The sequence below is a fragment of the Rhinatrema bivittatum genome, chromosome 3, assembly GCF_901001135.1.
Source record: "Rhinatrema bivittatum chromosome 3, aRhiBiv1.1, whole genome shotgun sequence".
Lineage (NCBI taxonomy): Eukaryota > Metazoa > Chordata > Amphibia > Gymnophiona > Rhinatrematidae > Rhinatrema > Rhinatrema bivittatum.
This window is the reverse complement of record NC_042617.1, coordinates 129,776,967-129,801,046: the sequence shown is the minus strand read 5'-3', so window position 1 is coordinate 129,801,046 and position 24,080 is coordinate 129,776,967.

Here is a 24,080-nt window from a genome sequence, read left to right as displayed (position 1 = left end):
TGGGAGCAGAAGGTAAAAAGTTACATTATAACAAGGGTGTGTAATTTGGAATTGGAAATGAAGAGAAAGATAATCAAAGTAGAGAGATATAACAGAGAGAAGGGGCTTGGAGCCAACCTCAGGAGAATAACTCTAGCATTATTACATAATTATATGACATTCTGCTAGTTATTGAAGCACAGCTGATTGGAGAAATGTATAGGAGAAAATGGGCTACAAGAATTTATAAAATTTATAAACAAATAAAGAAATAAATGAAATGTCTCTCTCCCTTCTTCAAGACACTTAATAGTTTTGCATTTAAATTTTTCCCTCCCTTGACATCCCAATTTATACACTGCATGGGCTTTCTGCTTTCCTCCTTGCTTCATTTTTGTCTTATGCCCCTTCAAGGTATACTAGACTTCCCTTTTTGAATTAGAAAGGCTTTCTCCTAAGCTGACTGCTACAGTTCCACTATTGTATTGACTCCCGTGGGAGTATTGAGAGGAGAAGATTATTTGACTTATTGTTCTCCAAAATTTCTTAGATGGAGGAACATGAGACTAACCTTAAAGGCTTCAAAGGCCCTGTTTCTATAATTTTACCCTAGATGGCAACTGTACTGGCTGCATCTGCATCTTTTAATAAGGATAGCTTATATATTTATAAGCAACTAGAAATTTTGGAGAACAATAAAAAAGATAAGAATTTGAACTTTTTGAATGTTCATGAAACTAGACTAATGTTTGCTTGGGAACTGTTTAAGAAGTATATTTGTGATATTTTGATTATTTCCAAAGAAAATGTTTCCGCTTTGCCTAGGATTTATTATTTACCTAAGAAGAAAGCCTTGCAGGAGAGAAAGGGTGGCATAGATAGCTTGCTTTTGGATAGTCTTGGGGTTTCTACATTTCTCAAGACTTCTATAGATGATATACAATCTAGAGCAACTCTAATTGTAATGTTTTGTTTGAAGCAAAATAAAGATCTGGTTATTAAAAAATATTTTTCTTATAGATTTTTCCTTTTGTGGTAAAAAAAAATTCCAGGTCTTTCTTGGTGCTTCCCAGGTAACTCAGACCCAGAAGAAACAATGTATTTTCTTAAGGCAAAAGCATTAGATATTGGGGCTACATTTTTTTTTTAATATGCATGTAAATGCTTAGTTTCATATCAAATAATAAGTTTTTATTTTTTGATCCTGTCCATCTAGATCAGTGGTTCTCAACCCTGTCCTGGGGACCCCCCCAGCCAGTCAGGTTTTCAGGATATCCTCAATGAATATGCATGAGAGAAAATTTGCATGCACTGCCTCCATAACATGCAAATTTTCTCTCATGCATATTCATTGTGGATATCCTGAAAACCCGACTGGCAGGGGGGGGTCCCCAGGACAGGATTGAGAACCACTGATCTAGATCATTTTCTGTTAGATAAGACTGGAGAAAATTAGACTGTTGCAACTTAATTGGAGTTATATGTAGGTTTCAATTTTTGTTTCCCTTCTAAACATTCTAGAAGATTTTTCTTTAAATGTTTATTCTTTTTCTTGTATTAATTTCATGTAATATCCCCCTAATAGAAAGATGTGGGCTTGTTATGATATACCATTGTTTCTGTTTTTTTAAAATAGGTTTATTCTGAATTATTTCATTTGATATAAATAAATTTAATAAAATGTGCATTATATAAAAATGAAGACAAGGGAGGTAGATCATTTCTTTTAGTGTGTTTCTTTCCCTTCCACCTACCCCAGCTCCCACACACTCCTTAGCTCATTCTTTGATTTATAAACTCTTGTCCCATATAAGAAGACAAAAGACATTTCAACATAAAAAATAATTTGGAGATTTATCTAGAAGCGGCCTAGCCCTTATCAAGTAGATTAATTGTACCCTCGCAGATAACTGACAAATTAACATTACATATAATCACATAACTTTAAAGGATTTAGACATCCCCACTCCCATAGCAACCTAAATTAATTAGGAACTCAGCAATATTAAGATGCTGACAGCAGTCCAGTAGTGAGATGGGGGCCTTCCAGTCTTATGTACCAAGAACCACATGTATGATTGTCTAGCAGTTGCTGATTGTATGTGTGAGCTCAGAGGAAAGAACTCCTGGGTCTCAGAAAATGAGTCTTATCTCTGGAGGTTAGAGTATCAGATCTGGAGGAGCTGAGACAGACAGAGAGATATGTAGAAGAGATTTTCAGAGACATAATAGCCAAGTCCCAACTCCAGTCCAGTAGACCCTGTGCTGCTTTGGAGGAACAAGGTCACCTGACTAAAGATCATTACCCTGGTTTGCAGGAAGTGATCCTGTAGCAAGGACCTGCTCTCTAGGTGATACATTATCTTTTCACTCAAAAATGGCTCTCCAAAGGCTAGTGCTGAGGAGGAAAGGGTTAGATTGATCATCACAGTTGTTGATTTGATTATTAGAAATGTAGATTGCTGAAAGGCTGCTGGATGTGAGGATCGTTTGGTAATTTTCCTGTGTGAAAGTAACAGACCTCACACTTCACCTAGATACGATGTTAGACAGTGCTAGGGAGGAGCTAGATGACATGGTATATGTGGGCACCAACAACATAGGAAGGGATGAGAGGGAGGTTATATGAGCCAAATTTAGGCTCTTAGCTGGAAAGTTGAAATCCAGAACTTCTAGGATAGCATTCTTTGAAATGCTCCCTATTCCATGTGCAGGACCCGAGAGGCAGGAAATTCTCTGGAGTTGTAATGACAGTAGCTTTTTACCCAGTTTGTTCCCAGCTCACCCAGGTAAAGGATATGACTTCCTAGTTAAATAGCCTCCATTTTATCCTGTTAGCACCTACCCTTAAAATCCTGCTGACTAGCCTAGTTTTTTTGTTTGAGAGCTTACACACCATCCATAGGAGAATTAAAGTTACATGGCAGGGGACCTTGGTGCATGCTTGTGCATAGCGGGGCAGATTTTCAAGGATTTACACGCTTAGGGGGGTTATGCATGCCGGGCCTATTTTCTAAAGGCCCGGCAGCATGCGTAAAGTCCCGGGGCTTGGAAAAGGGGTGGGGCATGGGCAGGGCGTGGGTGGGGCAGGGGTGGTGCAGGTCTGAAGCTCCTGGCACAGCGGCCATTTGCCGCTGTGTCCGAGATCATGTGCCGGCAATCGGCCAGCAGGCGCAAAAGGTAAAATAAAGATCAGGGGGGTTAGAGTAGGGATGGGGTGGGGGGAAGGTTAGGGAAAGGGATGGGAAGGTCAGGCTAAGGGAAGGGAACGGAGGAAGCCAGTGCGGCTCAGCGCGTGCAAGGTGCACAATTGTGCACCCCCTTGCGTGTGCCGACCCCGGATTTTATAACATGCATGCGCCTGCGCGCGCATGTTATAAAATTGGGCATATATGTGCGCGCGCCGGGTAACGCGTGCACATACAGGCCGCCGTGCTTCTTTTAAAATCTACCCCATAAGTTTTTATGAGCTGGTTTCATTTATAAATCCTGGGGCACCCTTGCCCCACCCAGACTATTCCCACAACCCGCCCCTTTCTTGGATTTTTGTGCGCATACCGGAAGATACACGCTTATGCGGGCACCTTTTAAAATCTGTGTGGCATGTGCCAGCCTGACTTATGCGCGTATGTCCTGGCTTCGGCACATGCCGGGTTGTTAAAATTAACCCCAATGTGTGGATGAGATAATAATACAGGGAAAAAGGCTTTAGCTTTGTTAGGAAGGGAAGCTTATTCTGAAGGGATGGGCTCCACCTTAACCATAATGGAACCTGGCTGCTGGTGCTAACATTAAAAAAGGAGATAAATCATGTAATTTTTTCAGGATTTTGTCAGGGAGAAGAATGGGTAGTATCTAGAACAAATAGTTCAGGCAAGGCGAAACATTAATTTTTATTGTTGCAGTTCTCTCCCAACAAAAAGAAACTGTACCACTCTCAAGAGTCCAGATCTCTAAAATTGGTTTAAATTAAAGCAGGATAATTTAATTGGAAGAGCTCACTAATATCAGCACTAAGAAAAATGCATGGATTTTTCAGTTTATCTTTAGCCCATTTAAAAGAAAATTCATATTTCGAAGACTGAAATAAGCCACCTAAGAGGAATATGCTCAGAATTTTGGACTTATGCATATTAATCTTAAATCCAGAAACTCTTCCAACATGATCCTTTTTACTTGTCAATGGTTTTATGAACTCTGGTGGGTTGTTCAATGTAATCAAAAGATTGTCTGTGAAGAGAGAGTTCATATATTGAGTCTCCCCAAATGATATACAGTAAACTCTGATAACTTGTGGACTCTCTCGGCAAAGGGTTCCATTACTGGGATAAATAACAAGGAGTTCAAAAGGCAATCCTGTCTAATGCCCTTCCTGCCTTAAAATTGTGAGAATAACCTGTTATGAAACTCCTGCCCGCGGTATTCCCCGCGAGCAGGTTGCACTCACCTCACCCCAAGTTTCACCAACGCGGCAGGACGCCGTCGTTGGGTCTCCTGCATAGCCGGATCCGTGGAGTTGCTTCCTTCCTGCGGCTTGGAGGCCGCACCTTGTTCCTTCACCGCGGCCAGAGCCGCGGCCTTTTATCGCCATCTTCGCAGCACAGAGCTGCCTCTGACTTCTACCATCTTCGCGGCTGGAGGCCAATAAAGCCTCGGTCTTTCCTGGCAGCTGGAGCTGCCCTCGAGGCTGCCTGTAGCGGCTGGAGCCACTGCCGTCGTTGGGGCCTGCATCCAGGCCCAGCCCTGCTGCTTCTGATGCTGTACGTCGGTGGAGGCCGCTGACCACGGTCCTGCACAGCTCTTCCTGCTCCCTCTAGGCATGCGGCCGCACCTCTCTTTAATATTTAAAGGGCCAGTCAGAGGAAGTTTGCCTGGCCCCACCTAAGGATGAATTTCCTACCTAGCCCTATAAAAGGGATGTCTTCACAGTACGTCTTTGCCTTGCATCGGAGTTACTTCACTCTGGAGGCTCCTGCCTGCCAGAGCTCCATCAGGTCTTCTTTGTGGGGCTCCTCTTCATTTCGTCTCGCCACGTCAAGTTATGTCTTCATGCTATGTCTTCATGCCTGAGGTCCTCGTCCAGGTGTCCTGGTGTTCATCTCCTGGTGTTTCGCCTCCTGGTGTTCTGCCCTCTTTGGTGTTTACCTCTGCACTCCTGAGCCTTCTGGTCCTGTTGGTCCTGCTCCCTCGGACGACATCTTTCCTGGGTTGGAGAGGCCTGCAGGTGAACTGGTGTCCTGAGCTCCTGAGCAGTCTCGTCCTGCCAGCCATGTTGGTGCTTCGGATGATATTGGCTTCGTCGTCGAAGTCCCACCTCGCCTGGATCCTTCCTGTGCTTGTCCCGCTCCAAGCATGGTCCATGACCAGTCTCCTTGGGCTGTGTAGGGTGCGCAGTGGGACAGGGTGGTCCACGACCAGTCCCGCGGGTGGACTGAGTAGGGCACCCTGAGAGACAGTGCCAATGTCCTCCTGCCTTGCATCTTGTCTTGTTTGGATTTCAAGTTCCTCATCATGTCTGTGATGCCATTGCATCAACCCAAGTCTTCTTCTGTGATGCCGTTGCATCAACCCAAGTCTTCGTCTGTGATGCCGTCGCATCAATCCTAGTCTGCCATGTCTTCGTGTCAAGGCCTGTCTGCCCTCAACCTCAGGCCAGGCCTGCTGCTTCATGCCGATCCAAGCGGCAGGTCCGAAAGGGCTCGGAATGGTGGGAAGACCATTCACATTCCAACATCATCCTGTTGTTGGCCTTGGGAGCTTGCAGGCCTGGCAGAGGGTAAGCCCATCAGCCATGCTGGAACACGCCGTCAACCCTCGGTTCGGTCCTGGATCCATCTGGGGTCGGGCTAAGGCCCAAGGGCACACTAAACACCCCATTGTCAACAGAATGCAAGGCCTTCAGAGGCTGTTCTGACTGTTACCTAACATAACCCCTCACTAATCTTAATACAAGACTCTGGGGAATCCTAAAGCTTACAACTCAACATAGAAAATTATCACCTATCCCTATTTTCTCTTACACCGAAACAGAAAATCCCAATGGACTCTATTGAATGCCTTTTAGGCATCAACCGCTAACAGAAGATAGATTATCTTCTTATATTTAGCCCACCTCATCAAATTTAGGATGTCATTTATCAAAATGTGCTAAGGCGTTTTCGCATGCGTTAAGGGCTTATCGTATGCGAAAAGCCCCATTAACGCATGTGATAGCACCATATCGTATGGTGCTATGCAAATTTGAAAAAGAGGAGGAGTTAGGGGTGGGCTTGTGAAATGCTATCGCATAGACTTAACTACACCTTATTCAATAGTGTTAAGCTGTGTGAGATAGCTTGTGTTACAGGGCAGTAAGTTTCTATTGCATTGTATGATGTCTCCTGAACGGCCTGTTTGAGTGGATTTAAAGGAGAGAGAGAGAAACTAGCCATAGTGTCCTCTCTCTAGATAGGTATTTGTATCCCTATGATAGGCTCACCTAGTAACTCAAGGTGAGGTTTAGGTATTAGTGTAGGGGGTTAGGGGCCACTTTGACATTCAATGTGAGATGTATAAACAGAACAGTGATCTCTTGTGAAGATTTGATGGCCTTCGGAGTGAGGAAACTCACTCCAAGATGAGATTTGGGCAATGTTCTCTCCACCTAGCTTGATGTTAGTCCATCAAGCTAGGTGGAGAGAACATTGCCTCAGACAACAACCTCCCAGCACTCAGCAATCAACCAGCATCAGACAACAACCTCCCAGCACTCAGCATTCAACCAGCATCAGACAACAACCTCCCAGCACTCAGCATTCAACCAGCATCAGACAACAACCTCCCAGCACTCAGCATTCAACCAGCATAAGACTACAACCTCCTAGCACTCAGCATTCAACCAGCATCAGACTACAACCTCCCAGCACTCAGCATTCAACCAGCATCAGACTACAACCTCCCAGCACTCAGCATTCAACCAGCCTCATAATTAGGCTCTTCTATACTTGTCTTCATCCTCTTTCAAACATCCACTTACAGTAATCGATTTTTCTAGAACAAACACATTCACCATGATCACCTCCCACATTCCAGTTCTAAAATACTCTAACTTCACCACCAATATAATGAGAACGAAGACCGTTAACTCATACTACAAATCTCTCATTCCTATTATGACTTCCCCCTTCACTCAAATCATGGGATTAATGACGTTCTCCATCCTTCTTCTGAACACACAATCACTACTAAAAAATGCCACACTATTAGGTGATATCCTGACTGATGAGTCCCCTGACATATGTGCAATAACAGAGACCTGGCTCAAAAGCACTGACGTCTCCATAATAAACCAACTACCCACAGACTTATACGATATGTTCTCCATTCCGAGACCTAAAAAGAAAGGAGGTGGGCTTCTACTGGCTGCAAAAAAGAAATTCAATCTCACCTGCAACCCAGCTTACCCCCACACAAGATTGAAATTGGTCTCTTTAAATCAAAAGACCTTCAAATTTGTTTAATTTATGCACCCCCGGGCATATTGGAAAAAAACCCTTTGCCCCTTGCGGAATATATTACAAAACACATTGACATCAACATACCCGCCATCATCCTAGGAGATCTAAACCTCCATTTTGACCGCTCAACTCTCACACCAGCATGTGAAGCCATACTCTCTACTCTTAATGCCATTGGATTTAAACAAATTGTCTCAGGCCCAACTCACAATGCAGGCCATACCCTGGATGTGATTTTCACGAACTCTCTAATCCTCTCTGACCACCCCCAATGCACCCCCATACCATGGTCAGACCACTACCGAGTAGACACTCGCTGCACTTTCAACTGTAATCACCATGCGACACACCCTAAAAAAAGAATTATAGAATTCAGAAAAAAATGCCAAATGGAAGACATCATTGAGGCGCTCACAGAAGATCTCCATAAATTAGATCTCACTGATGCCAACTCGGCCTGTCTCACTTGGCATCAACTCACCAGCTGCATTGCAAATCGACTCTGCCCTCTACTAACAAAAGAGATCAGCTCAGATAAGAAAGATAAAAAACCATGGTACACCATGGACCTTAGAAATATGAAACGCGAACTCCGTAAACTGGAAAAGAGGTGGCGTAGAAACCAAGACTCAAACCATCTACAAAAATACAAATCCCTTCTCCACAAGTATCGTAAAACAACTGATGAAGCCAAAAAAACCTTCTACACAGCAAAAATTCATCAATACCAGTTCAATCCGCGCGCCCTCTTCCAATATGTTTCTAACATAATTTACCCCCCAGTAAACATCAACCCTGATAATGAGGATAAAAATAAATGTGAGAAACTAGCCTCCTATTTCCCCGACAAGATTGCTAATACCATGGCTCGTTTTACCTCTCCTTCTCAGCCGGTATCCTTATTGCCCACAAGCACCATGAGCTCATCACCCACACTCGCAAATTTCGAAACCTCAACGGCATCAGAAATTGAAGCAATTCTAAAAAAAATCAAACCTGCCTTGCACCCCATTGATATAATGCCAACAAAAACACTCCTTGCCATTCCTACTAGGATTGCCCCTTCTATTTCTAACATCATCAACAAATCCATAACAGATGGTGTTTTTCCTACGCAACTCAAACACGCAATAATAAAGCCCACACTCAAAAAATCTGACCTGGATCCCTCCGAACCCGCCAACTATCGGCCAGTCTCGAACCTCCCGTTATTGTCTAAAATCTTAGAGAAAGTCATTAACAAACAACTCACAGACTTTCTAGATGAAAATTGATTACTCTTCCCTTCACAATATGGTTTCCGTAAGAACCATAGCACTGAAACTCTGCTTGTGTCCCTCTCAGACTCTATACTAAAAACCCTAGATACTGGTCACTCTTATTTACTGGCGCTACTTGATATTTCTTCTGCGTTTGACACTGTCAACCACAATACCCTTCTTTCTCTCCTCTCACAAATTGGCATCACTGGCACTGCCTTATGCTGGATCCAATCTTTCCTGAAAGACAGGACATACAGTGTCAAGATGGGACTCCAAACATCGAAACCCAGAAATCTATCTCAAGGTGTCCCACAAGGTTCCTCTCTATCATCAGCTCTATTCAACATTTACCTATCTCCTCTTTGTCGACTTCTGGTGAAACTGGATCTCCATCATTTCATATACGCCGATGATGTACAGATCCTCATCCCCATCTATGATTCACTCGCTAATGCCCTGAAAACTTGGGATTCGGCCCTTGCTGAAATAAAAAATCTACTCACAGAAAATTGTCTTGCTATAAACACTACCAAGACAGAACTCCTCATCATCACTCCACACAAGAACACCGCCGCTAACACCACACCTATATCAACAGCAGACCATCCCCATTTGCAGCAAGTACGCAGCCTTGGCGTTATGATTGATAATCACTTTTCCTTAAAGAATTTCATCTCGGCCACAATCAAAATGGTTTCTTCAAGCTACATACGCTAAAAAGAATTAAACCTCTCTTACACCCACAGGACTTCCGGACTGTGTTACAAGCCACAATACTGCCAAAACTAGACTACTGTAACGCCTTACTACTAGGTCTCCGGAAAAACACAATTCAACCATTTATTTATTTATTTATTTAAGATTTTTATATACTGGCATTCGTGATACAATCACTTCATGCCGGTTTACATAAAACAAGGGGTGTACAATGAACAATTGAGTAACTTATTGGTGAGGAAGTAAGCAGTTACAAATAACAGGGGAAATAAAACTGGGAGAAGAGATGCTACAAAACTCTGCTGCTCGCTTACTCACCAATACTCGCCGACACAAACATATCACTCCAGCTCTTATGTTCCTGCACTGGCTTCCTGTAGCTTACAGGATTACATATAAAGTACTCTCCCTCATTCATAAATCAATACATAACCAGGAGATGCAATGGTTTTCCGATCAGTTTATATTCCGTACATCTAATAGACCAATAAGAAATATCCACCAAGCTAAATTTGCCTCTCCTCATCTTAAACACATCAAACACGTGACCACAAGAGACCGTTCTTTCTCCATAGCTGGTATCAACATCTGGAACAAAATGCCCATGGACTTGCAACTTGAATCCTGCCATAAAACTTTCAAACAAAACCTCAAAACCTGGTTGTTCTAACAAGCTTTCACGCAATGATCATCGATTAATCTGAAATGCCGTTTTCTTGTTTACTTTTCACTAGCTCCCTGTTCCTTTTCTCTTCCTTATGTTTGTTTCAATATGCTAATTTCTCTGTTCTCCCTTTACGCCTGCGATCCCTATTTGCAATATTTGTGACTTGACATTAACTAATGGAATAGGCCTGTAGCAGGTTAATTGCATATTATCTCTCCTGCTTCGTTATTGAAATAGAATATGCATTTGTTCTTAATAGTTAAAGGAGTTATATTAGGCACTCCTGAAATCCGTTATTTATGTAAAGCCTGTTCCTGTTATTTGTTTACTTCCTGTAAAGCCTGTTGTATGTAAAGCCTGTTGCTAATTTATTGTTTACTGTAAACCAAGGTGATGTATATTTTTACGTGCCGTGGTATATAAAAATCACTAAATAAATAAATAAATAAATAAATATAATAATAACATATTATAATAACCAATTATAATAAAGGAGTTAAATAGATAGAGCAATACATTATAATAACATTGTAGGCAGTTGTATACAGATTAGAGACTTTATCTGGTGAGTTCCAGAGCCAATAGCTGACTTCTCTCCGCCACTCCTGACGTCATTGGGAGGGGCCCTTGTGCCCATATAATCGGCGCTACTGCGGCGTGCCTTAGCCGCCAGCACACCACCAAAGCCGCGCGCTCCTAAGGGGTGCGCACAGCTTGGTCCGGCTTAGTCCGGAGTTGCAGCGAAGAAGTTTCTGATCCAATGCGGCTGTCAGTAAGATCCCAAGAGGCTTTTGTTTAAAGTGTTTGTGAGACAAAGAAATTCCAATATATCAGATTTCCTTTTCAAAATGCCTCATACTAAGAGGAAAGGAAGAGTTAGAGGAGAACTCCTGACCCAGACAACTCCTGTCCTACCACAGTTTTCTATTGGGAACTTTTTCTCATGCAGTGGTGCAAATACTCGGTGTGTTTCCAAGTGTTGGCGATGGGGTGGAGCAAGCACACATGCCGCCGGATTTAAATATCTCGTTGATCCCCAGAGAACCCGCAACACCTCATCCACCGCATCCCGCACAGTCTCCAGTTTTGGGTGACGCTAACTGACCGAAGCAGTTGGAAGAAGTCATCCCTATCGGGGGAAATCTGGAGAAAGAAGGAGCGAGACCTAAAGTTAGGGGGAAAACCGATGGTAGAAAAGGGCTCCCCCTGACATCAACACCTTGTGGGCATGATGGCAGGACAGTGGCCTCAGAGATGAGGAAGGAACCCTGTCCTCAAGGACCAGTGAGTTTAATTGATAACTCAATTGCTTCACAGGCACAGCCTATAATGCTGGAAAGTATTTGGTCCACTTTAATAGACCTAAAATCAATTATTTTGACTTTAAATGCAACAGTTGTTGATATACAAAATAGGGTATTAAAAGCTGAACCATCAATAATGCAACATGAAGAGAAAATCTTAGGTTTTGGAAATCGGCTTAATCAAATCGAAAAGGTTCAGACAGTTTTGATCCAAGGTGAACTTGTAAATGCTAGAAAAGTTGAATTTATAGAAAATCAAATGAGATATAATAATTTGAGAATTCTTAATTTTCCCAATGTGAAGCTCATATCTCCATATGAGCAATACAGGAAATATATGATGGAGAATTTAATGTTAACCTTGAGTGAGTTACCAACTATTGAGAAAATCTTTTTTGTATCATTGGGAATAAGAAAGAATGATGTTAATCAACAAGATGTACAACAACAGAATGAAATGATTAATATTACAGCTTTCTTGGAACAAACTATGTCAGAACAGGTAGAATACCGTGGAATATTATGTGTAAAGTTTATGCATTGAATAGATAGAGATAAGATACTTAAGTTGTCTTTAAAAAAACAAAGATAAGTTGTATTTGGGTCAAAAAATTTGGAACTTTCTAGATATAACTAGAATTACTCAATTGCGTAGGAGAAGTTTTCTCCAAATGAATCAGGAAGTAAAGACCTGAGGGGCTCAGTGTACGATATATTATCCAAGTAAATGTGTAGTAAAGTATCAGCAAAAGAGGTTTGTATTCTTAGAACCTATTGAGTTACATAAATTTCTTGATGCCAGATTACCTGTCACTGAACCATAGTCCGGGTAATATATATGAAATAGCGCCACTTGATTTCTTAATAATGTAATTTCCTTGAATTTGCTCAATTGTTTAGGCATCTTGATTTCCTTTTGCTTTATAACAGGGACGTTTCCTTGTGGTATAGAAATTATGGTTAATTAATTTTAATCAATATTTCTTAAATTGAAATTGTTTTGCTTCTACCTAATTAATAACATGCGGTTATTGCTGTCTGTTAAAATTCTGCATAAATAAAAAATTAATAAAAAAAAAATAATAACATTGAAAAGTTCTGGTGGGGGAGGAACTACAGTGAGGGAGCTAATTCCAGGGTAGGCTACTTCAAGTGCAGGTTAATTTAGGTATAGGCTTGTTCGAACAGCCACGTCTTAAGCTTTTTTTTGAAGGTGGCAGTGCAACGTTCTAGGCGGAGATCTGATGGCATAGAGTTCCATAAAGTTGGACCTGCTACGGTTAGTGCCCGTTTTTTGGTAGATATGAGTTGGGTGATATTGTGGGAGGGAATGGCTAAGTAACCTTGGTAAGCGGTTCTGGATGGTCTGCTGGAGGTGCAGTATTGGAAGGATTTATTTAGCCACGTGGTGTTTTGATTATTTAAGGTTTTGTGAATAATTGTAAGGCTCTTATAAATGATTCTTGAAGTGATCGGGAGATATTGGAGGTCTTTGAGGATCGGAGTGATGTGCTCTGATCTGCGTGTGTTAGTTAGGAATCTTGCCACCGCATTTTGCAGCATTTGAAGGGGTTTGATTCCTTCATCAGAGTTGTGATTTTTTTAAGGCCTTTTCTCTTCTTAATAGTTATTGGAGACAAATCGCTGTAGATGGCAACCTTACAGCCCTTCCAGCTCACAATTCCAGTTTCCTGGCAGCACTGAGCACTTTTTCCACTCAGAACCTTGGAGGACGCAGTATACAAGCACTTTTAAATAAATAAATTAAATTAAATAAAACAGGCAATAACATCCTGGGGGAGGTTCCTCAACACAGGGCCCAGCGATCTATGAGCTTTCTCTATTTTCACATTGAGCTCTTTCTCTGCAGACTCCCCAGAGAAGAACAAGGCCCAGCAAATGTGTTGGACTATAGCCATTGCATTGCTGTTCTCTTCAATTTACAGTATTTTCGGTATTCTTCTGAAGTGAAGATTATACACCTGGGACCTATTTTCAAGGTTCTCAAGTTTGTTAGCTGTAATTGCATTAGCCACTTCCAGTTCATTGATTGATTGTTGCAATATGGAACAGCAGTTATCTGCTCCTCAACAGGATTCTCTACTTCCTCCACCCTGTGACTAAAATTGGAGAGGTCTTTACACAGCTCAAAGATGGCTTCTAAAATGTCTGTTTTCACCAAGGTGATATTTTTAGTCAGATCATGGAACCAGGAAGCAAAATTGTAATGTGAGAGACCCTCTATTGAAAGCGATTTAGCAAGGGATATAGCAATATCTTGGTTTTCCTTGATTGCATTCTGTGCCTCCATTTCTGTCATTTTTGTCTTGGTCTTCAGCAGCACACTGATGGCCCCGTAAGAAAATTGCCGCAATTCTATTTTTTCTGCAAAGACATTTATGCAGGCAAACTTCACTATTACTTGATCACAGTAAAAAATGGGCAATTCACTCAGACTGAGGGTTGCAGGAGAGAGCAAATCACTCAGGCTGCCATCAATGCTGGTAATGTCACATCCTCTCAAGCTTCATGATTTCTATAAGCAGCCTCTTTACTACCTAACCATGAATCCTTAGGGAGCGATCCACACCTATCTCTTGTTCCAGAGACAGATTATGAAGAGGCATCTGCTGCTCAGCTAACCTCTGCAACATCATATAGGTGGAGCTGCAGTGGGTGCTAACATCTTGAATCAGATGCTAATGGGGCGGAAGCCACCTATACTTCAATTTTCCGTGGAAGTGCTGTTATTTCCTGCACCTCATTATCAGGTCCTTCAGGAATAGATTCCAATGGTCCTTGGACCCCCAGACTCAGGGCATTCCTGACGGCTAAGTGCAAATCAAAAGATACCCCAGAAGCCCCTAATTTCCATTGCCTTTTTCATATTTGCACCACTGTCTGTTACAAAGAAACCTGCCTAAAAATGACTGCTTCTCCAGTCCAGTTGCAAATCATCCAGCATATTTCTTATGGTTGATAGGATTTTTAACAAGTTATGGCAGCTATCCATCATCTGGGTTTGCAGCACATCCCACCTGCATCCTGATGCTTGGCTCCACTAGAGCTGTTGCCTTCCACTGCTTCAGCCAGTTCCTACCAGCAGGCCATCAGGGAGAAGTAAATGTAATTAGCATTCATGCTGGTATATATATATTACTATTGAAATGCACATAACTCCCTTCTGACAGCCAGCTGTGCCTGCATGCAAACATGGCACTAGTTGTTCGGGGGGGGGGGGGGGTAACCTGGATACTAAATGTAGTCCTGGAAGGGATTTTGTAATTGTGGACAAATACATGCAGCAGATACTTAAAACCTACCTGAGGGAACAGGTAATCAAGGTAATCATTTCCACGATACTCCTTGTTACTACTTTGGATGCTGCAAGCCTCTTCCCCAGAACAATGAGATTGAACATCACCCCCTTTATGGTGGGTTGGACACGTGGCAGGGCAGCTGCTGGCCTGTCACCTGATTGTTGGAAGAGGTAATGGGATCAGCTTGAAGACAAGGCTTTCCCTTCTCAACTCCTTTTTTTGACTGGCAGAAAGGATCTCCAGGCTAGTACTGCCACTCTCCTCTGATGCCAGTGCTAGCTGGTGCTACTTCTGCAGGTGATGCTTCATACCAGCGTTTGTCAGATGCCTCATTTGCTTCCCTCAACTGATATCCCTACTGTAGTGAGTACACTGAGCAAAACATGGATCCCCCCTCAATTTAAAGCACCTGCAATCAGGGATGTCTTCCATGATCTATTCTCTACCTCCTTGGAGGCTAATGCTGGCCTTGGAGTTGAGTGGGGGTTTGGAAATTACAAAGGAATTTATTGATTGATACTGTAAACTAGGGATGTGAATCGCTTTTTGACGATTTAAAAAAATCGTCAGATATTTTTTAAATCATCAAAAATCATTAAGAGTCACGATACAATAGAAATTTCCCCGATTTATCATGAAAAATCGTAAATCGGGGGAGGGCGGGGAAACCTGCACACCAAAACAACCCCTAAACCCACCCCGACCCTATAAAACTAATCCCTTACCTTCCCCCAACCTCCCGAACCCCCCCCAAAACATTTTACGAGAACCTGGTGGTCCAGTGGGGGCGCGGGGACCGATCTCCCGCTCTCGGGCCATCGGCGCCATTTTGGATGCCACTCAAAAATGGCGCCGATGGCCCGATAAAAAAAAACCCCACCGACCCTTTAAAAATGACCCCTTAGCTTCCCCCACCCTCCCGAGCCCCCCAAAACATTTTAAAATTACCTGGTGGTCTAGTGGTGGTCCCGGGAGCGATCTCCCGTTCTCGGGCCGTCAGCTGCCACTCATAAAGATGGCGCCGATGGCCCTTTGCCCTTACCATGTGACAGGGTATCCGTGCCATTGGCACCAGCCAGCCAGTGCTCCTACCATGTGACAGGGGCCGGCCAATGGCACGGATACCCTGTCACATGGTAATGGCCATCGGCGCCATCTTTATGAGTGGCAGCCAATGGCTCGAGAATGGGAGATCGCTCCCGGGACCACCACTAGACCACCAGGTAATTTTAAAATGTTTTGGGGGGCTCGGGAGGGTGTTTTTGGGGGGCTCGGGAGGGTGTTTTGGGGGGCTCGGGAGGGTGTTTTTTTTTTTTTTATCGGGCCATCGGCGCCATTTTTGAGTGGCAGCCAAAATGGCGCCGATGGCCTGAGAGCAGGAGATCGGTCCCCGCACCCCCACTGGACCACCAGGTACTCGTAAAAAGTTTTGGGGGGGTTCGGGAGGGTGGGGGAAGGTAAGGGGTCAATTTTAAAGGGTCGGGCCTCACTAAAAAACAATTAACAATGTGAATCAGAACCGATTCCGATTCACATCACCACCGATCAGATTTTTTTCTCCCTCTAGCCGAACCCGATCATTAAGACGATCGGGCACACGATTCACATCCCTACTGTAAACCTGCCTCCCCCCCCCCCCCCAACAGTGTGGAGAACTATCAAATTCACAGACACAGACACAGCCACATATGTAGATTTTAAAAGGCCGGCATGTGCATCAATTGGGGGATGCATGCAAAAGTAAGACTTGTGCATGCCAACCAAATTTTAAAAGCCACCCAGATGTGCGCATATATCCTGTGGCTTGCACATCTCAAGTGATTTAAAAAAGGGCCATGGTCTGGGTGTGGTCAGAGTGGGGTGTTGGCATTTCAGGGTGTGCCTGTAAATACTTATAGGACCCGGCACTCCTCCAGGTCCTCTGCTGCATAACTTTATTTCTGCTATGATGGAGGTATATCTGTAAAAAACAAACAAAAATACTGCCATTTCAGAGGGGTTTAAAGGGTCTGGAATAACTGGGCAGAGTGAGGGCTATTAAACCAGTGGGTTTTGGAGTATCTAACTGAACACTGGGCGAACTGGTGGATGAAATGTTGAAACTGGTCATGGAGTGTACGTGCGCCGGTTCTAAAATACCCTGACTTATGCGGTAGAAACCCGAATTATGCAGTTTGGAATGTGCACATTTAAAATTGTATGCACATGTGCATGTGAACAGTCTATTTTATAACATGTGTGCATACGTTTGTGCAAGTTATAAAATAGCTGCATAACTGCGTGTGCATCAACATACATGCACCAAAGTGTGCCCGCTCATCAGTTTGAAAGTTATTGTCTCAGAGTGTATGTGTGTGCTATGTGCGCTCAGAGCTGACTGGCTCCTTTTCCAATCCACACACAAAAAACATTTTAAACACTAACAGAACCAAAGTGACTGGCAGCCTGGTAAGACTCCTCTTCAGTGTGCCAGTGTGTTCTCACCTCACTAGTATGAAGACAGACAGGGACAAAAAAAAAATCCCTAGCACTGCTAAAATCTCCACATTGTCTACTACTCTGACTTTCCCCCAGTGAAGAGAAAAATCAGCAACTGTGCCACTGCATCTGTCCTTCTGGCACAATGAGTGATACCAAAGCAGAACAGGGAAGATCAGAAGCAGCCTTTTAACAGTGCCAGATTTCTATGTTTCTAGTTTCCTTTTAAACTCCGAGTTGCCTTCTCCAAATACTTTTTTCTCTGCCAAGTGCTAGAGAGAAAATACAGAGCTTCTTGAACATGCTCAGAATTGACAGTGGGAGTTGGTTTTCATCATTTGATCCAGATATCAGCTATAGGCTAGTTAAAAAGATGCTTCACTGTTTGCCAACTTGTCCTGCTTTGGCTCTGAAGAGGCTGTGAAGTCATACAGGCAAGAAATAGTTGCTGTAGTTTTTTGTTCAGCAATACTTCAGTGGGCCATAGACATACATGGGAAGCATAAACAAATGAGATAATTTTTTTTGGCTCATTCATTGGATTCCCTCCATTTATTTTGGGAGACCATGAATGAAACAAAAATAGACTCATTTGTTGTGTTTTATCCATTTGTTTCAAATAAATGCACATCCTTAGTAGCAACAATAACTTCTAAATTCCTGTTCCATCACACCTTGAAGTTATAATGTTCCATGCATATATAAATTACTGGAGAGTACCCTTTCTTTGGCCTTTATTGAAAAAACCATTGGAAACCTTAAACATAGCTCTTTACATAACACAGATTATATGCTATCATATATTGTAATTATATCAGAACTTTGGTTTATTTTTCTGATATACAGAAAAAAAAAAAGCCAAAACTCGTGAACTTTTATTGCTGTTATGTTGCTATTTATATGTAAGTACAATATAAAAACAATTACATTTCAATTACATACAGGTAATTATAATTTTATTGCTGGAATATACTAAGGGGAATTTTCTAGCTCCCCAGACTAATAATTTTCCATAATATTGCAGGTTGTCAAATAAACCATTAAAGATAATCTTTGAAAAGCCATGCCATTATAAAGACATATCATATTGTTAATGCACTAGTTGAGTAGCAATGCATACTAATAATTGTATTTTGTTTTAAATATTAAGGGGACAAGTTTTGCAAGGCTGTACAGTGGCAAGGTACATGGGTATCTTTGTTGCAGAGCTCCTTTAGTGAAGTTTCTCTTTGCCCTTGCTATTTCTGGGGATGCAGTTAAATGAAGGAAATTATGCACATCTATTGAAATATTCAATACATGTGTGTAGCTTTCTCCCCTGACAAAGTTATGCTCTCAGGAATACCTCTATTTAGAGTGGCTATACTTATCCATTCTGTGTGTGGCAATTTTCACACAAGAGAGATCTAGCTACTGAAAGACCACATGGTTGCTATGGAAGTACAATATTTATAAATGCAGTCAAATCTATTGAGACAGTATCAATTACTAGTAACAATGAGATTGATATTCTAAATGAAAAAACTTGAGAAATATCAATCACCTCAGTCTACAGACCACCCAACAAGAAATTTGAATCCTTAAGATACTATATTTCTAAACAATATTCAGATTATCATTGGTGATTTTAATAGAGTAACAACTGAGGATGCAAAACTACTAGAGAAGATGGAGAATTTTTGGAAACCTAGGTAGAAGCATACCAGCTGAGTTTGATTCATGACTCCAAGCTCCTTCAACAATGGACAGTGGAAATGAAGATAAAATTATATCTTTATCAGCAACAGCTTTGGGAAAATAAGCTATATGATAATCAATCATGGATCCAATCCCACATTCTCAACTCCACCCTATCACCAGGCAAGTCCATCCAATTGTACCACCAAAGACAGTACAATTCCACCATCATTTCAACTTAAGAAACCTTACTGGTAGAATTTTTCAGCATGCTTCGATAAAGCAGTGGCAGTTCTAAAACCTACCATAAAAAATATATTTCATGAGACTGAAGAAGATACTATATACTATGACTCATGCCTGACCTGGCTTCCATATATGACATCTAAATCCAAATACACAGAATTGCTCCTTACACAGATTCTTCCATCACTAGAGAAGAAGAACATGCCACTGGACTAGTAGAAGAGTAACAACATACATTGTGGCAGGAACTAACTGAAAGCACAGATATGAACCACAATAGTTAAGAAAACTTGGCCCACAATCATGAAACCAGTGATCCAAGGAAGGCAATTCATGCCTCAATAAATTGGTTAGTCTATAAGGTGCCACATGCCTCTGTCATTTTTGCTATATCTGACTAACACAGTTAACCCTCTGAAGATTTTCACAGGTAGTACACCAGCTGTTTAAAAATGAAAAGCCATTAAACAAACAACACAGAAACCAGTTTACAAAGTTAGAAATGGCTAAAGGTCATCAAGAGCATGAAGAATGGCAATGGTACAGTCTTCATGCTCTTGAATTATTTTTTCCATAACATAAAATCCTCAAAACATATTTCCCTGACAAAGGACCTTTGTTACATCCTGTGATGGCTTTCTTTAAAGAAAATTAAGTAATGAAATAGCACTTATCTGTGATGACTCAAAAATCACTCAGGGAAGAATCGCAGCAGTGACTTCAGCATTTTTCCATGTAGATGTAAAAAAAAAAAAAAAATACCAGGAGCAATATAACAGACTAGCAACTGTACCCGTTCTACGCCCGAGTGGCGAAACTTTTTATTGGCACATCTGCTCTTGTTTTGAGCCAAATTTCCCTAGAAATTCACTGTAAGAGTGCCCCTTCCACATACACACACACCCTCATACAGGCTCCCTCATTCTCTGGCACACACACACACATCCCCCCATATAGGCTCCCTCTCTAAAACCCACAGTCAAGCATCCCGCACACTCCCCCTCTTACCAACCAAGCTGTCTCTCGCACTCCCCCACACCCCCTCTCCTCTCTCACACACACATTCTCTCTCACCGGCATCCCCCTCCCCTCATATAGGCTCCCTCTCTCTGAAACCCACACTCAAGCATCCCCCCACCCACCCTCCCTTACCTCCCATGCTCTCTCTCATACCCTTCCCACCCCCCTCTCACCATCCATGTTCTCTGTCACCCCCTTCTCTCACATACACATTCTCTCTCACCAGCATCCCACCCCATGCTCTCTCTCACAGCCTCCCCCCCCCCAGCTCACCAACTATGCTCTCTGTCCCCCCCCTCTCTCTCACACACATTGCCTCTCACTGGCATCCCCCCCCTCCATGCTCTGTTTCACACCCTCTTGCTCTCTCTCACCCTCCTCTCCCCGACAAACATTATCTCTCACCAGCAAGCCGCGGGACCCGCGCTGTTCACGGCGAAGATGAAGGCCTGGCACCGTTTGCGGCGAAGATGGCCCGGTGCACCGTTCACGACACATGGCGGCCTTCCATTTTCAGCATGATCAGAAAATAGCAATGTAGATCAGAAAATAGCAGCAGAGACCCCGGAATGCCGCGAACGGAGCGCGTCCCGCGGCACACGCTCCGTTCGTGGCGAAGATGAAGGCCCGGGCACGTCGATCACGGCACATGGAGGTCTCCCCTTTTGCCATGAACGGCACACCAGGCCTTCCTCCTCGCCGCGAACGGAGTGTGTGACGCGGGACGCGCACCATTCGCTGCATGCCAGGGTTTCCTCTGCTATATTCTGCCTCTCCCACAATGGCCGCTGTCCTTTCTACCTATGCCGTGTTTGAGCCACCTGCGCCATCTATCGGCAGGCTAAGAAACTCAGTGCCACTTGAAATTAGACTGCAGAGAAGCTTTAAACTTTTCAAAGTAAGTCTAAACACCTGGCTTTTTAAACAGGCTTTTATAAGGAGAACGAAGAAAACAAATGAGCGCATAAGTAAGCACCAATCAATCAGTTTTTAAATTTTTTCTTTCCTATCTCCTAATACATATTAGAGTGTTAAATTTATATAGGAACCATAAAGAAGTTTTTTCAACCAACATATAAGCAAAATCAACACATAGCTTTTTATATTATAAAAAACATGTTACCGTTCACTAATGGTACATCTATAATATGTAATCTATACCAATCAACTTTTAATACTATTTGTGCCTTTTTGTAAACCATTGTGATGGTGAATTAACGACGGTATAGAAAAGATTTTAAATAAATAAATATAAATACATATTATAGCTCCATCTATCAGCGGGCTACGGAACATCTGCGATCACTGACAGACACACTCCAAGCCTGATATATTATGGATAGCAGCTGAATATGGACTTCATAGTGTTTAAGTGGGAACTTCACATCTGGAAACAGTTTCTAAATATGAAGTTCTCTCTTGAAACAACATAAGGTACATATTTAGCCACTATCTGGCTGAGCAAGTTAACCAGATAACATATCCAGCTAACATGGCCAGAACATTAAGTTTATCCAGCTAAATTTAGACCTACTCAATAGCAGATCTAACATATCTAGATAGTTCGACAAGGCTGAATATTGGCACTTATCTGGCTGGTTAAGTAGCTCAGCCCTGGAATTCTTTGTCCCACCCCATCACTTGCTGAATAACTATTCAGGTGGATAAATAGTTACCCAGTTAAATGGTAGCAGCTGAACATGGCCAAATAGTCAAATGAATATCCAGCTATGAGGCACTGAATATCGACCGCACAGTCTGCAAAAAATGTAGAAGAGACATGTATAAGACATTCAAAGAAATATGGTTTCCCAAATAAAAGATACATATGCACACAGAAAGTTTCACCATTGACTTCAAGGTTCCATCATCATGGATACTTTTAGATCCATTAAATACAAAGCTCACAGTGAAAATGAGCCTATAATTCACATGAGTGATCTGATGATTCTACAAGACACCAATCAGAAGGTCATATCTGCTATTCTACTTCTTTATTTAAGCTAGTTGGATGCAAAGTAGGCCACTGGAAAATATAAGATACTGAGAAATGTTACCACCATGACACATAGCAACCTGATAAATAATTAAAAATTTGATGTCATAAATAGAATGGTTATGATCAAAGCAATGTTCTACCAGGAGTTCTTCTGCTTTTTTGTACATATACAATTCCTGTATTCAATAAGGGTGTGCAGGAAAAAAATTGTTTTAATTTCTGTTTGTTTTTGGAAGGTATTTTCATATGAATTTTAGTTTCTTGAAATGTTTGATTCATTTCATTGATGTGGAAAAAATGAATCAAACATTAAAAACAAAAAAAGGCCAAAAAAATGAAAATGGGGCATCCCATGGCCTCCCATCTATCTGGAAAAATGCTGGGACCAGGATCCCCTACTTACCCAGTCTGGTAGGGATCTGCCAGTGAGTCCTAGGCTGAGACCAAGCCTGGGCCTTTCAAGGCTGAGGCTGTGATAGGTTAACATGACCTCGGTCTCGGCCTTTATGAGGATGTGGCCTTGGCCTAGGCTGGAGCACAGGCCCAGGCCCAATGCAGTGGCAGACCCTGAAGGCCAGGCCCTGATGCTGGAACCTCAATTTGGACCAAGGCCTGATACCAGGGCCTGATCAAGAGGCTGGGTCCCAATGTCTTGACTTCAGCCTATGCCCAGGATGAAGCCTCGGCCATGTGTAGATCAATGCCTTGGCCTAGACCTGAACCCAGACCCATGACCAAAGCAGCAGTCCTCTCCAAATTCCAGGTCTTGAGGCCAGGGCTTCAAATTGGAAAAAGGCCTGATGCTGGAGCTCAGCCAGAAGCCATGTTCCAATGCCTTAGCCTTGGCCTAGGCCTAGGCCAAAGCCTTGCCCATGTGTAGGTCAAGGCCATGGTAACCATGGCCTACTCAAGGCCAATTCCTTGGCCTAGATTGGATCCCCTACCCAAGCCCAACACTGCAACTCATCTTGGAGTTCGGGTTACAACTTTGGGACCTCAATCCACACCCAGGCCTGATGCCAGGGCCCAACCTGGAGGCTGGCTCCTTATGCCTGGACCTCAGACTAGACCAGAGCATGGGCCCAGGCCCAGTGTGGCTTGGCCTGGAAGCTAGGTCTCAAGTCCTGTGCTTTAGTCTGTGGTCCAGGCCCCCTTCTTGATGCTGCAGCCCTGCCCAGATGGCATCAGTAGTTGAAGAAGTAAAGAAAAGACATTGGGCACATTGGAGCTGCTCTGAGACCTGGGCTCCTGGTCTGGACTTGACCCTAGGCTGAGGCCCAGTCATTGGGACCCAGCCTCTGGGCTGGGCCCCAGCATCAGGCCTGGGTCTGGGCCAATGCCTCAGCATCATGATTTTGCTTTAGGCCAGCCACAGCATTAGGTCTGGTTCTGGTCCTTTGCCTATGCTGAGATCCAGGTGTTGAGACTCAGTCTGGCTGCTTCTATGGATACCCAATGGATCAGGTAAGTTTGTATTAGGGGGAATCTTGGGTCTCGGCCTGAGGCCTCCGTCCCAGAGTCATCCTTGGTTCCAGGCCACAGACCTTGCTTTGGGTCTTGACCTTTTCCCTAGGTGAACCCCGCTTTGGGCCAATCATAGGCCTAGACTGAGGTGCCAGTGTTGTGCCTTGCTTTGGGCCTTGGCCTATGCCCTAGATGAGGCCTCAGACTTGGGCCAATATGTTAGCCCAATGAATTCATTTAAATAATGCAACAAATAATATTTGTTTAATTCAGGGGTCCTCTATTCCTTTCAGAAGCCCCCCCAAATGAAACAAATTGGTCTTATTTGTCATGTTTTGTGCATTCATTTTAAACAAATGTTCATCCCTTATATTCACTGATATGTGTCTTTATGTAGCTTGCTTTGGCCTTTATATAGTTTAGAGCAGGGATAAGTGTTCATATAAAGGAC